The sequence below is a fragment of the Rhea pennata genome, chromosome Z (assembly GCF_028389875.1).
Source record: "Rhea pennata isolate bPtePen1 chromosome Z, bPtePen1.pri, whole genome shotgun sequence".
Classification (NCBI taxonomy): domain Eukaryota; kingdom Metazoa; phylum Chordata; class Aves; order Rheiformes; family Rheidae; genus Rhea; species Rhea pennata.
In genome coordinates this window covers 16,401,528-16,415,665 of record NC_084702.1, presented here as the reverse complement: position 1 = coordinate 16,415,665, position 14,138 = coordinate 16,401,528, and the positions used below count along the sequence as shown (strand labels likewise).

At 36.0% G+C, this 14,138-nt stretch overlaps 1 protein-coding gene across 7 annotated transcripts in view; it reads right to left on the bottom strand.

The window, feature by feature from the left end:
- JAK2 (Janus kinase 2) overlaps positions 1–14,138 on the bottom strand; it is a 92,816-nt gene that overhangs the window by 55,629 nt on the left and 23,049 nt on the right. Inside the window, exon 1 of one of the 7 annotated variants that reach the window (XM_062600246.1) lies at positions 6,743–6,796. The exons of 2 other annotated variants lie outside the window; for them this stretch is intronic. The gene's annotated coding sequence lies outside the window, so the exon portion shown is untranslated. Of the gene's footprint in view, positions 1–2,001; positions 2,092–6,742; positions 6,797–14,138 lie in introns of those variants that run through there. 4 more of the 7 variants (XM_062600253.1, XM_062600244.1, XM_062600254.1 and 1 more) reach the window with 4 other exon arrangements.

Below are 14,138 nucleotides of genomic sequence, written 5' to 3'. Positions count from 1 at the left end.
TCAAGCAGAGTTGTATCCTGGTAGGGAAAAAAAATAAAAAATAAAGTTTCTCTTTCTTCACAGAAGATACAGCGTTTCCTCACATCAAACCGCTCCTTCAAGAAAATAGGTCATAACTCTTTCCAACCTCCATTGGCTATTAGGATAAACTGACTAATTTGCAGCTGTTCAGCAACCTTTCCCAAACCTAGATTTTAAAAAGTTAAACCCTTGCAGACTTTCCTTCTGAATTCTATCATCTCCTTTTTCTTGCCCTCTTATCTCACTTCCCCAGTGTGGCCACTTCCCTCCTCAGAGGTTAGTGAAACTACTGCCTCTGAAGTAACTGTCATATGTGTTTACATAGTGAATAGAAATTCACATGGGCTAAGAGCTGTAATTTCTTCAGGTGAATTAAGAGCAGAGCATTATTTGGGTGCAGGGGGAATGGCCATAACACTGCTATCCTCTTGTAGGCAAGTAGGAGGTACATAGAAGAAAGAACAAAAGAGAAAAGATGGAAAAGTGTCCAAAAAGGTTTAAAACAAGGTTTCAGGGGCTCTTTTTCTTCCTGTTCCATGCTTCTCTGCAGAGCTGACTATATGAAGAAGTGTTCAGCTTCAAGAATCAGGAGATTATGATTGAGATTACTATCCTCTATCAAACTTCTAAATCTCTATTTTTCAGGGCAAAAGTATAACTTTACAGACTACAGACTTTACCATAGAGGGTAAAAATATCACAGAGAATATCATCCCTACCATCTTTTCTACTTAGAGACTGGAAAGCAAAAAGATTTTCTTTATAAAACTATACATATAAAATTTCTTTACAGCTGTTCCCATCGTTGTTTCTTCTTCGGAGTTTCCTACTTTTCCAGTTTTTGCCACCTGACAGTGAATCCTGAGATGGTGTCATCAAAAAAAGTGGAAGTTCTGGATGAATTAAACTAGCCTCTTATTTGTATATGCAGTCCCAATTTTTGTAGTATTGGAAGAGAATCTGAAAGCACGTGCTTCACCAAATTAGCCTTTTTCAGAAAAAAAAAATTGTCAGAACATAAACAGGATAACCTTGAAGTCAGAGTGAATCAGCAATCTCTACACAACAGCCAATAGCAAGATTCCAGTGTCTTCTCTGGGCTCTCTAGAAGCCTACATCTTCAGTCTACCGTGCTTTTTCAACTTCTCTTAATTACTTCAGTTTAGAAATTACATATCAATAGGCCAGACTTGATGAAAATTCCATGCATGAATTCCCTCCACAAAGTGTTTTTATTACTGTGGAAAAGTGCTTAAAGTTTCAAGTCTTATAGGAGAAACAAAGTAAATTTTTTTACAATGACATAGCAGTTACAGTAACTTGGAAAGTGATTAACTTTGAATTTTGTTTATAGAAAAGACAATTCTACATAACACAATCTAAATATGATTTTTACAATTTTATTTAGCTTTCTTTGGTATTGCAGCAATAGCTAAAACTGTAGTCAAGGTTAGAGCTCACTGTACTAAGTAATCCATTTAGCAAAAACCTTGTCCTTTAAAACAAACAAAAACCAAGCACTTCCCCCAACTTTCGTATTATATAGATTCAATAGGGCTACAAACGGATGAAAATATGCATGAACTACATTACACTTAAATCATTCTAAAACCTTGTGCTGGTTACATAACATGATACAAGTGAATACAAAAAACAAATAAACTCCCCCCCAAACACTCACACACGATATTCAAGGCACAATTTAATGAGACAGTGCCACAGAAGTACTTGAAAGTAAATGATCTCCATAAACAAAATAATTACTAGTATTTTTAAAATCAACCCTTCTAAGCGCATATAAGTTCAAAAACCTATCCAATAGTGATTTAGAGTTCAATTGTACAATATATTAATATTGCAGTTTCTGTTATCCCTCAATAGAATGGCTGAAGTATGTTAAAAAAGGAATAGTTTTTTTAAATACTATTTTAATGCTTTATATTATTGAATAATTTAAGGTAGCAATGTTGACAATTTTACCTTTCCAATTCAGGAAAATGCACTTGCTTGATAGTTTATTTAATGCTTCCTTAATCATCAATGGCCTGAGAGCCCTTCACTTGTTCCCTATCTGAAATACCAGCCAGCTTTCACAAAGATACAGCACTACATGCTTTGCCAAGATCATGTTATCTCTATAAACACAGATTGTCAGAAAAAAATGGAATCCAAAAAAACAGAACTCTGAAAGTAAACAAAAGTTTGTCATAAAAATATGCTGTTCCTGGAGATTATGCAAAATTCTTATCAAAATGAACAACTTTAAAATAAAGTGTAAAAGTATACTTAGGACAATCCTATCTTCTAAATGCAACATTTCAAATATTTGGTGGTGGTGGGTTTTTTTCCTTTTTCTTTTCTTTTCTCTAAGACAGCTTTTTCAACTGAGTCAAATGCTCATTTTATGCATCCAGTATTTACGGATGATTGTTTAGTGCAAAACTAATCTTTTCAATTTTACACTTTGCTTCTAAGAGAGAACAAGATATTTCTGTATAAGATCAATTTATGAAGAACTCCCTATGTTCATTTTGCTTATATTCCTAAATTCTGAAATAAGAGCAACACAAAGCTGTCTTCTTGACTCTTAGTACTATATGCTAAAAAAGACAGTAAGGTTACTGCAGAGAGCAATAGCCTAGTAATTCTTTACTACTAATTCAAAAAGGTCCAGCAGACCACTTAACATGAAATCAAGAGGGAAAAAAAAAAAAAAAAAAAAAAAAAAAAAAGAAGAAGAAGAAGAAGGAAAAGCAAATTATTATTTAAGCAGAGGTAATTACAGCCTGTATAGTATACAATGGCAGAAGATTGAAGATATATAAATAGGTATTAGAAACACAACAATTTTCTTTATTAGAAACACAACAATTTTCTTTATTTCAGAAATAAGAACATCAGACTACTGGAACAAGCAGCCAAGAAAGCAGCAGATTCTAGATTTCTTGATTTTAAAACATCATGAGTAGATGTACTCTTGAAAAAACACACTTTAGATAAATCGCAGTTAATGGATATTGTGCAGGAGGAAAGTTGAAACCTAACAGGTCTATGAAATACAGAAGATCAGATAGGATGATATAATGTTCTTTTCTGGATTTCAAAATGTATCTTTAAAGATTGTGCTATTATCAGTTCCTTTACAAGAAGGCATTGTAATGTAAAGTTGAAACATCTCTAGCATGACTGTATTTTTAAGCCAATAATTTTTTTTTATAACAAAATTACATTACAAAATTCCCACTGAACAAATTAAATTATTCAGTTATTTTTTAAAAAGCTTATCTGATGCTAGAAAATAAAAAGAAAATTAAAAACATCAATTCTTTAGGTACATATTTCAAAGTCTAGTACTAGCTTTGCCTCTGGGCTCTTAACTTCAGGTCTTCCATCTATATGTCAATGACTGACAATAAGCTCACATTACTTCCAAGAAAATTCTTCAGATGTACCCATTGAGTAATTTGAACCAATACACATCAGTTCTTCCTGCTGAATTCCAAACCAGAAACCATATTCTTTTAATCATCTTGCCTGAAGGTGGTATTTTCCCACTAACTGTCATTCTACAATGGCAATGTAATCTCTTCAAAACTGAGGATACTTTAGTCTCTAAGTAACAGAACAAGACTGACTTCTTTCTAGATCAAATTCATGAATCACTTTAAGTAACTTTTCAGAATCTATTTACATATTTATTTTTAGCTTTAATTCAACTCTCAAACTATGAATATTAAGGAAAGAGCTATTGCAAAGGAGTAGACTTTTATGGACTTCAAAAACCACACCTAAAATAAAAAAGGACTAAGAATTACAAACTAATAGTTTAACATGTGGCTAATGGACAAACGACAAAAAACAAGCTGTATTAGTAACAATTATGTTACTAACAACATCGTTAAAATAATAACAATAACAACAACAATTACTAAAAACCCACAGCTAGCTCAAGGAAAAAGGCCAGTTAAAAGTAATTGTATTCAGTAAAATAGAATACAGCAAGAAGCTGTATTACTTTTAGTTAGATTAATTAGAACTACAGCTAAAAACACAAGTGAAATATACTGTCTTACAGTTAAGTTTTCTTTTTAACATACCAACTGCACAGAAAAATCTGTGTCTCCACAACTAGTCTGGAAATCAGCTGAACTAGTCACTTTAAGAGGTTTTTGCACACATGGTTTCACATATAAAACAAATTGCAGAGATGTACTGAAATTAAGTAGGAATTTTACAATTGATCAAGATTTCCCCTCTCTTTATGCATTCTGTGAGCTTCTGAGGACCTACCCTGCATAAGCAATGAATGCATTTATTAAATGTACACTCCAATTAGCAAGCTGAATTCTATTAAAATCTTAAGCAGATACTGAAAGTATTTGAAAGGATCTCTTCTGACCAACCATTTCATTTTCTAAAAATGGGTATCGTTCTACCTGCTCATACTCTTAATATTTACCATGTCTGGTCATCTACCAGTAAATGATAATTCAAAGGGATTTTTTTTTCTTCAACAGCACGTAGAAAGGACTTCGACCGCTAGTACATGCAAGAAACAGTCCACCCACACCTAGATCCAAACCAAACAACAAGATATTTGTCTGCCAATTCATCAAATTATAGCTGAATCAAGTTTCATTTTCTTACACCAAACAAGAGAGTGCACAGTGCAATTACACATAGTGCAATTACATCCCTCTGAGCAGCATATATATTTTTTAGATAGAGACAACATTTTTGCTACTGAATTTATTTAAAAATAAACAAAATCCACCAAAACAGCTCTGTTGTAGATGATAGAACAAACTTCTAATAGTGATAAGTTTATCACCAATGTCATCACATTACTTCCACTATTCCAGACAATGTTTGGTAATTTGCATAATTCCATAACTAACACAATAATTTCCATATTTTTAGTCTGCACTGCACTTCAGCACCAGAGTAATTTTTCACAGTGCTTCAGAGAAAACATTATTATCTTTCTTATTTTCTAGATATAACAGAAGCACAAAAGAGTCTAAACTATTTGCTTAAGTTCACACTGCGAAGCACCAGTAGGTCAGACCAACATAATTCCTTGAATATAATTCCTTGTTTCTCAATGTATTTAATGTACCAAATTATGTTATTTTCTACTGAAAGAATGAACTAACTCATAATTCCTTTCAAGGAAGGTAAATAGATGAAAGATTAAGTAACAAGATCTCTCAAGCACAAAGGAAATGCTGTTGAAATCTCCGATTTGCTTAAACATTGCAAAACAAAATCCATTTTAAAATTCAACTCTTACCACAAGTTTTGCCATAAGCAGAATGTCAGTTTCATTTTTTAGTTTTAGCATGTAGAAGAAAACTCTGAGGGGAAAGAAAAAGAATCCTCCTACTCCCAAAAAACACTGAGCTTGACACCAGCAGCACGTTTTAAAAACAAAACACAAAAGCATTAAGAGGAAAAGACGAGAGAGATTTAACACACATCTTGAGGTAAGGTACACCACAAGATGATTCTACCATCTGCTTTCAGGATTTCCCTTCACAATTACACTTCATGTATTTTTCACTTTACTGAACTCTAGCAACTGCAACACTGCCACAATCATCTTTGTCACAGGTATGTCTGTGAGTGCCTGATAGGTCACCATGATACTGCTCATGCCTTCAACAGAAATAGGATTCTTAGTGGCTCTGCAGTACTGACCCAGTCTAATTGCCTTTAGCATGCAGATGTGTTGCCTCTGCATCATTCCAAACATTACAAAAATGAGGTCACAGAAATTGGACTTGGTTATTTTTCCATCCCCACTCAGGGCCAATACTGAGGGGTTCTAAAAGAAATCAAATTCATCTCCTTTAGCTTTTTCCACTTTAAACTATTCATAAACAGTATCACCATTTAACCCTCGACCACATCAGTCTGCTGGCATGATCAGTATATGTCACCACTACCATATGTAAGGACATTACATGCTGGGACAGATCCTGACAGGCACTTCAGAAAGTCTCAGTCAGAACTACAAGAGGTGGTATGCTCTGTCTGTCAATTTCTTTCTGATAAAAGGAATTATGGTAGTTTGATAACTGTCATAATCCATAATGGCTGTTATCAAAATAACTTATGAAATAGCACAGCAGAAGGGAGTTCTCCTTTGCACTTTAACAGCTACATGCTATTGTTGACAGCAAGACAGCATAATAAAGGAAAGGATTCATCCTCTGGTGAAGGATTCCTTTTCAGCTGATGTGGAGTCTTTCTAAAACCCCTATTATCCACCTTTCTGACTACCTCCTGTTAAGCAATATGCAGCACCTCACAGCACCTGAGTCGCATCCAAAGATTTCTGCCCATTTTATGTGTTGTGGCTGCTTTCTGACAGAAGAGAGGCTAGAAATGGATAACACAGACAAAGCCTTTTGGCAAAAAATGAGAGAATTGAGAGAGAAAACAGGATGAGACGACAGATACCAGAAGTTGACAGTTATAGCAGAATAATAGATCTTCTACAGATAAACATTTAAGAATCCTTGTTATACATGTTGACTCTAAATCCAAATGTTGCTTGAGCAGCCCCCAAACTTGAATCGTTTGAATAAAGTTGTGTTCAAAGGGATGTATTAATATGGCAAGTTTGAGCCCAGAGGTTTAAAGTTTCTTCACCTCTTTCCCCATCCTCCCTCCGAAAGCTTTTCCAGTGGAAAGAAATTCTTTTCTTCCCTCTTACCTCCACATCCACAACTGAGAATAGAACCTGCTTCCAATTTCACCCCAGATCGTCTCAGTCGCATAGTATTTACTCCACCTTATTTACTGCTGTTTGAGAAAAGTGGATCCCTAGATAGGCGTAAAGCTCAATGCACATTAAGTAAACAGATGATCACGTATCAGCAGATGCATAAAAACCCAGCAGATCAGAATCTACATCATCTCAGGAGGTAAAAAAAAATATTTGTAATAGCTACTGAATATGATCAAAAGTCTGGATCCAGTCCGACGCCTGGAAAAATACACTGAAAGAGGAAGGAAATTAAGGCATCTTGCCACAATCAGTTTCTGCTGAAGTGTTCTGTTTTTTAACCTTCTGAAATGTAACTGAATATAAATGAAAATGTAGGAAGAAACTCTCTACTGCTGAGAAGAAAATACCTTCTCATGATGATTTTTTTTGCTGGGTGCAGTGTTAGCCATCAGAGGAACGAGATATTTTATGATGGGAGAGGAGGGAAGAAAAGGCAGGAGCCTTAGCTCAAGTGCAAGATGGAGACAGCTCACTACAAGTATCATACTTGGCAGAGAAATCAAGAAAACTGGGAAAAAAGTTAACATCAGTTCCACTTTCTCTCCTGTACCTCTACACTGCTGTCTAGCTATATAAGGCTCTTTCCTTGCTCTCTTATCTGAGGGTATATCAGTCTCTTCTACCCATGTCCCAGACTCACCCAAGAGAACTGGTAAGTATTCATCTTTTCAGCAAAGATCCCTCCCCAACTTGCTAACATTCTGCAAGTTCTGCCTGGCATGCCCAGGCAAATAGATCTATATACTACATCTGTATATATAAGGATCACATCCCATACCAGAGAGTAACAAGCTTATTAATCTTCCATTCCAATGGTGTCTAAATCATAGCTACCTGTAAGTAGAAAAAAGAAGCGGGATGAGCTACCTCTAAAATACATAGTTTGGGGGGAGGTAGGAATTATGACTTTAATCTTCACCAAATATTTATTTTATTCTTCCACCACTCTCTAAGCAGTATTTACTCACTTCTTAAAAAATAGATGCTGGAAAAAATGACAAAGGAGGATTTGATCGTGTTGTAGATCTTCAGAGAATGGTGATTAGGGTCTCTATGCCAAAGATTTCTGTGATCTCTGATTCTCTAAAAATGGGGAGTAAGTGGCCTTAACAGCCTTTCAGGTGTCTCCCAATTACAAATGCCACGTTCTTGTAGCTGACATTCCTAATCCTTGTTTCTGATAAAGGTAGAAAAAATGAGATGTATAAAATCATATTTGAGATAGAAAATAAGGCCAGGAAAGACTTTAATGCGAAAAGCAAGCCTTCAGAAGCTCCTTCTGCGTGAAAAACATGAGAAGGCTTGAGCAGTCTCTCAACAAAGCCCTTGAACAAGACTAAGTTAATACAGATCTCCAAATTGCCTTTTGAGCCTTCACACTGGTATTCACGCTTCACAAAACAACGATGGTGCCTGCTATTCCTCAAATAATTGACATACAATGTGGCACAAGAGGACAAACTATGCACATCCCCAGAGAGAGAACAAGGGGCGTTTGGACTCCCAGCTATTGAAAAATGCTACCTGTCAGAGAGACCTCTGGTTTTACTGAATGTAACCAGAACTGTGAATATTTGCAGCAAAGTATTCCTCCTGGACAATAAAGCAGTTCTAAACCCTGTGGTTCCAGCCAGATTCTTCATGATCTGCCACACTCAAACAAAAATAAGAGACGTAGAACTAGCTGCGCTGTTCTCATACCACCTAGGATGCACAGTGTGCCAAACTGAAAGTGATTACAATCATCTGGTTTTTCCTTAAGTCCATACAAAATAGAACAGAACTGAACAAATGGTTTGGCATAGTCCACCAGTTCACACATGAGAATTTCATAGCTGAATAGTGAACTATTCAATTTGCCCTGTTTCTTGGCAATCTGTCTGCTCAGACAGACCAGTTTTGCTTCTTCTTGGATACAAGGAATTACATTGTTTCCCCAGAGCTTTTAAAATGACCACTTTAAATATAAATAGACTTGGTGTGCTAAGTATTCCAGTGATACTACACAGATGTTTGAAAAGGTTGACAGAACATATTAACATCAATCAATCACTCCTTTCTTGAGCCAAAGAGACATACAATCTGTTCTATGAATTTCAGTGGTCTACTTATTGATGGTCTTCTAAAGAGATAGTCAGTCACCTCCCAGACAGGTTTTGGAGCAGCTTGCCATTTCCTGGTTTCTTGCCACAGGACTACTAGTATGGGTTTTTTTTGTTGTTGTTGTTGTTTCTTCTTGTAACATGACTCGAGAGGATTCAGTATCCTACAAAAGTCAAATAGGTCCAAGCGCAGACTGAAGAGAAACTTGAACAGTACTTCAAGTGAGGGCAATACATTAGCTGATCCTCACCTGCCAATGTTAAATTGAAATTGGTCTTTCTACAACGTGATTCCTCAGCCATGCTATTCATTCAGGTTTAAGAGTGGTTGTCAGCTTCAAAACACAGCAAACTGGATGGCATACATTTTTTTGTCCATTGAAGCGACTGTCAAAGTTAATTAAATTAAAAAAAAAAAAAAAATGAGGAGCAAGCCGTTAGCCATTTCTCAAATACTAACTTGCCTCTCAACTGGTTTCTTTCTATGAAATACTGATGACATCTCTACATTAAGGTAGCTGACTCTGAGCTGACAAGTCTCCTTACATATTGTTCCAGCACATGGACAACTGCTTTATGGGCCTGACTGCGACAGAGAATACAGCAGATATTTTATCAGTAAAAGAATGGAGATCACAAAGACCAGAGTTCTGACATAACCTCTCCACAATATTTCCACTGCAGTCAGTTGAGTCAAAACCGAACATTGCTGATACTCCCATCCAACATCTCCTTCCTCATCTCCTTTACATATCATTATCATAATATTTATAGCTGATGTATGAAAAGTAAAAACAGGTAACCTGTCTTTAAATGAGTTTTTTCTTAACCTTTTTGAATTAATAATATCAACATGTAATTTTAACATCAATAGATCTTAAAAATCAGCAGAATACAAGTCACTATAAATTATTTTGAGATTATTAGCATTCTTCCCAGACTATCAATATGACAAGCTTGAGAAATTCTTTAATTTCCCTACAGTCATCAGTGCATGATAGGAATTTCTTACTAACTATTCACCCAGACTCAGTCATTCCCTGTACAAAAAAAGGCATTTGCACAGCAATGGCAGTTAAATTTCTGGACCCCCTTAATATTTCCCTAGATGCTGTTCACAGCGGTTACTAGAAGTTGAGCGGCAACTGCAGTCATACCAGACAATACAGTAGCTTTTGATGTAACCACTAACGGATTGTAATTTGACAACAAGCATTTCCTTTATTGTGAATAAAACTACTCTCCACTAGCAAGGACAGCACAATACAAATGAACTAGTGCTTCTGGCCACACCACTTTCAGGCATATGAACTCGTCAACAAACACAACAGACATAAGCCGTATTTTTTAAAAAGATGCATTATCAAGAAGCTGATGTGTTGCACATGCTTCAGCCACTGCCTAACTACCTTCCTTTCCTATTCTTCACTGAAGACCCAGAAAAGAGAATCTTTCTTGTTTCAACAGTTAAACTCCTAAACATTTGCTTCCCTTCAACTTAGCTCCATTCTTTGACCTTTAACGCTTTAACGCTTCATAGTCCAAGGTGTTGCTTTTACTGCTACAGTGAAAGTATAACAGTAAACATTCCTGGAAGATCCACACTCTGGTTATAGCTAACAGCAACGAATGAAATGCTCACTTCCTTCACACTTACTGGTTAAAAAACGGTTCTTCCTAAACTAGTTCAACAGTTCCATTCCTTTCACTTCTATTAGGCATTCAATCCTCCTTTTCCTCAAAGACTACTATATAATAAGCATTTTAACATTTGTAAATCCAATTCCTATTTTGAAATAATACCTCCCAAGCATTTAGCTACAGTAACAAAGGCTCTTCTGTTTCTTAATAAACACATATTCATAGCCATTCTGAAACAGTTTTAACTGTGCACACAAACTTCATTGTGTGCACTGCAATGTAATATACATTCATATATTAGGTCATCTTTGCTTTGTTGATCATCCCCTTTTAAATACATTTTGTTTACTGACAGATATTCAGAAAACATATTTCAGAATCATCTATAAGGCCATCTTTCCTTGAATCTGAATGCTTTCAGTGTTTTGCACACTAAGCATTTTTAGATTAATTTTTTTTTTATTATCCACTTATTTCTGTTGCTTTTGTTCATTCTGCACCTAAATTACTATTAGAGAACATGGTTTTGAGAGTTAACTCCCTCTTAGTACAGTTTTTCCAAGCTGTTTACTTGAAAATTGCTATATAGGATCAGATGAAAGGCATACCTAGCTCTTCTTCCAACTGTGGCCAAGAAAAGGTATCAAGGAAAAAGTGCATGAGCAGCACAGTTTTACAGCAGTACTTCCCCAGTGTAGTCTCACAGAAATGTATGATACACAAGCTTCCTAAGCCAGGATGAATACATAGTCATCTATGTTCTTTAAAAACAACACTTAAAGAAGTAAAATGAGTGGGGTTTTTGTTTGATGAGCCTCTTTACAGTATTAACTATCATTATACTGTAGTCCTTGTTATTATCACATTCAAGACCTCCTTGGACTCCTCTATTTTCAGGAATCTTATCTGTGACTTAAGGCAGAAGGGTATTTAATCATTTGCTGAGATTGTCTTCATACATCCCGTTCCCTTCCTTCCTTCCCAGTTTTAAAAGCATTCTGCATCAAAGGTGTTTTACTCATTCTTTCCCAATGTCTTTTGCTCTCACTATACATTAGCTTATATAATAGTTCAATTGTTTCTCACCAGCATCACTCCCCAGAGATTGCCAAAAACCCTACAGCTGTGTATTGGGCACTAATCAACACAGGTATGTGTAGTAAGAAAAGAACAGCAACTACTTGGAAGAACAAAGATACTGTCAGCTGCTAAGTTTAAAAAAGAGAGTGTGCACGCATGCGAGAGAGAGCACACAAGAGAGCTCACACTGACACAGAAGTCAGGAAGAAAGCTACTACCATTATTTCATTTCCTTAAGTCATCTGTGAGTAAGAAGTGACTGACTGGGACAAAATTTCTGTTCTTATGACACATTGTCTGGTCATAAGGTTCAAGATCTTTTAAAGAATAAAAAGCCTTAATTCTTTTCTCAAAAACAATTTTTAAAGTGAAATATAACAACATACTTATTAGCTTGTACTGCCTAATCATACCATGACTACAGCAAACTTTAAGAACATTATGCCATTTCTAAAGGCAAAACTGTTAATGCAATCATTTCTAACTTAATACAAACAAACCAAAATAACATTTTGTCAGGCTCATTACTATAGGGAGACTTTACTTTTATTTTTTTTTGCTTCTGTATGTTGCCCTATGCCCTGCTCTTATAACCTATTATAGTACAGATCTTCTCCTCAGCTTCCACTGATTTCAACTCCTTATCATAGCATTCTCATCACTAAACATAGACCTCTCTAATTCTTCTCACAGCCCTGACAACTCAAACTTCTGGCCCTTGGCTGGCCTTCTTTGCCTTCCTGTCTTTATTTGATCTAAGCCTAAGAACCATTCCCTTCAACTGGCCTTCATCAAGCAATAGTCCCAATCTACTCTCTCATGTACTGCATCTCCCCTGTATAGTCTTCAGTCTCATGATTCCATCAGCTATTTCACAATTTTCTCACATCAGCACTGGTCACTTCTCATTCATTTCCCTATTTTCATTTGGCTTATATGGTTATTGAATCTCCCATCCCTTCTCTTTTTATTTCTCTTCCCTCTATTCTCCCATCCTCAAGTCTGCTAACAACCCATCTTTCTCTTACTTCAGTTCAGAATCTCTCCTACTTCTGTCTTCGCTCTCAAACTGAGGATCATCTTACAAGCAATCAGTTTGACTTCCTCCAGTATACATTCTCCTTCTCCTCCAACACTTGTCATTTCATTAAGAAAAGCACATTCTCTTCAACATAACTTAACCCCATGCTGCTTAACTCCCTTTTCAGACTACCTTCTTCCTGTTCTGAGGGAAAGTAAACTGCTAAATGGTCTTACCTCTCGTCTCTTCTCTCTCTTTTTTTCCCCACCACTTTCCTGCACTTGCTGTATATCACAAATTGACATGTTTGTGTGATCCCATCCTCTAATTTCTGTATTTCACAGAATCACAGAGTGGTTGAAGTTGGATGATCTGGAGATCATCTAGTCCAACCCACCCATTCAAGCAGGGTCACCTAGAGCACATTGCACAAGATTGTATACAGGCAGTTTTTGAGTATCTCCTGAGAAGAGACTCCACAACATCTCTAAGCAACCTGTTATGGTGCTCTGTCACCCTCAGAGTGAAGAAGTTTTTCCTCATATTCAGATGGAACTTCCTGTACACAATAAAATACGTAGAATGCCACTAAACTGATTTTGCTCATCTGTCTTTACAATAATGGTAATGTGTAACAGGGAACTGATTCTTAGAAAGCCTATGTGGAATTTATGCCAAAAGAGAAAAGCATAGAGTATTACTTATGCCTACATACAGTAGTAGTATTCCACGCTACCATCACTACTACTAGAATACTTCAGTTTTCATTTCTCTTCCAAAAGAGAATTAGACTCCGGATAAAAAAGACTTTGTAATGAAGTCACCCCTTGTGGGTGGGCTCCCAAGACAAAAGTTTGCAGTAACACACAACTGTTCTAGTATGAAACATGTAAACTGCACTTTTAATCATATCAATGATAACAATAAAAAACAGTTGAACATAAAATATTATTTGCTATTTTTAAAAGCCTTTGTATGTATGCTGTGAAAGAGAAATCAGAAAGACTAGGAATGTATTATCCACAGACTATACAGGAATATGCAGACAGACAATGTTATCTCACAGATCAATATTACAGATGAATAGTAAGCTCTTATTTAAAATTGTATGGCGTGGAACTAAGCTACTTAATATTCTGGCAAATTTCTATCTTGTTTTCAAAGGTTTACAAGGCATAGGAAAGCCCTTAGCTGGAATACAGCAATTACTGTCGAATACCCAAGACCCAGTGACTTCAATGGGAGTCAGGCAGTTCTTTAAACCCCTTTGACCTTCAAACACCAGAACTATTAGACAGAAAGGTGTCTGAGTGTTCTCAAAGGCTACTGCTCAGCACTTGTAGCACTAAGTTAGAGATTCTGCTTTTTTCTCCCCCAAATATTTGATCACCCATCAAAATCACATATCATTCTTCATTTTCCAAGTCCTAATTTCAAAACATTTTCCTTCTTCTCTTTTAATGCTTCCTCTCTCTGA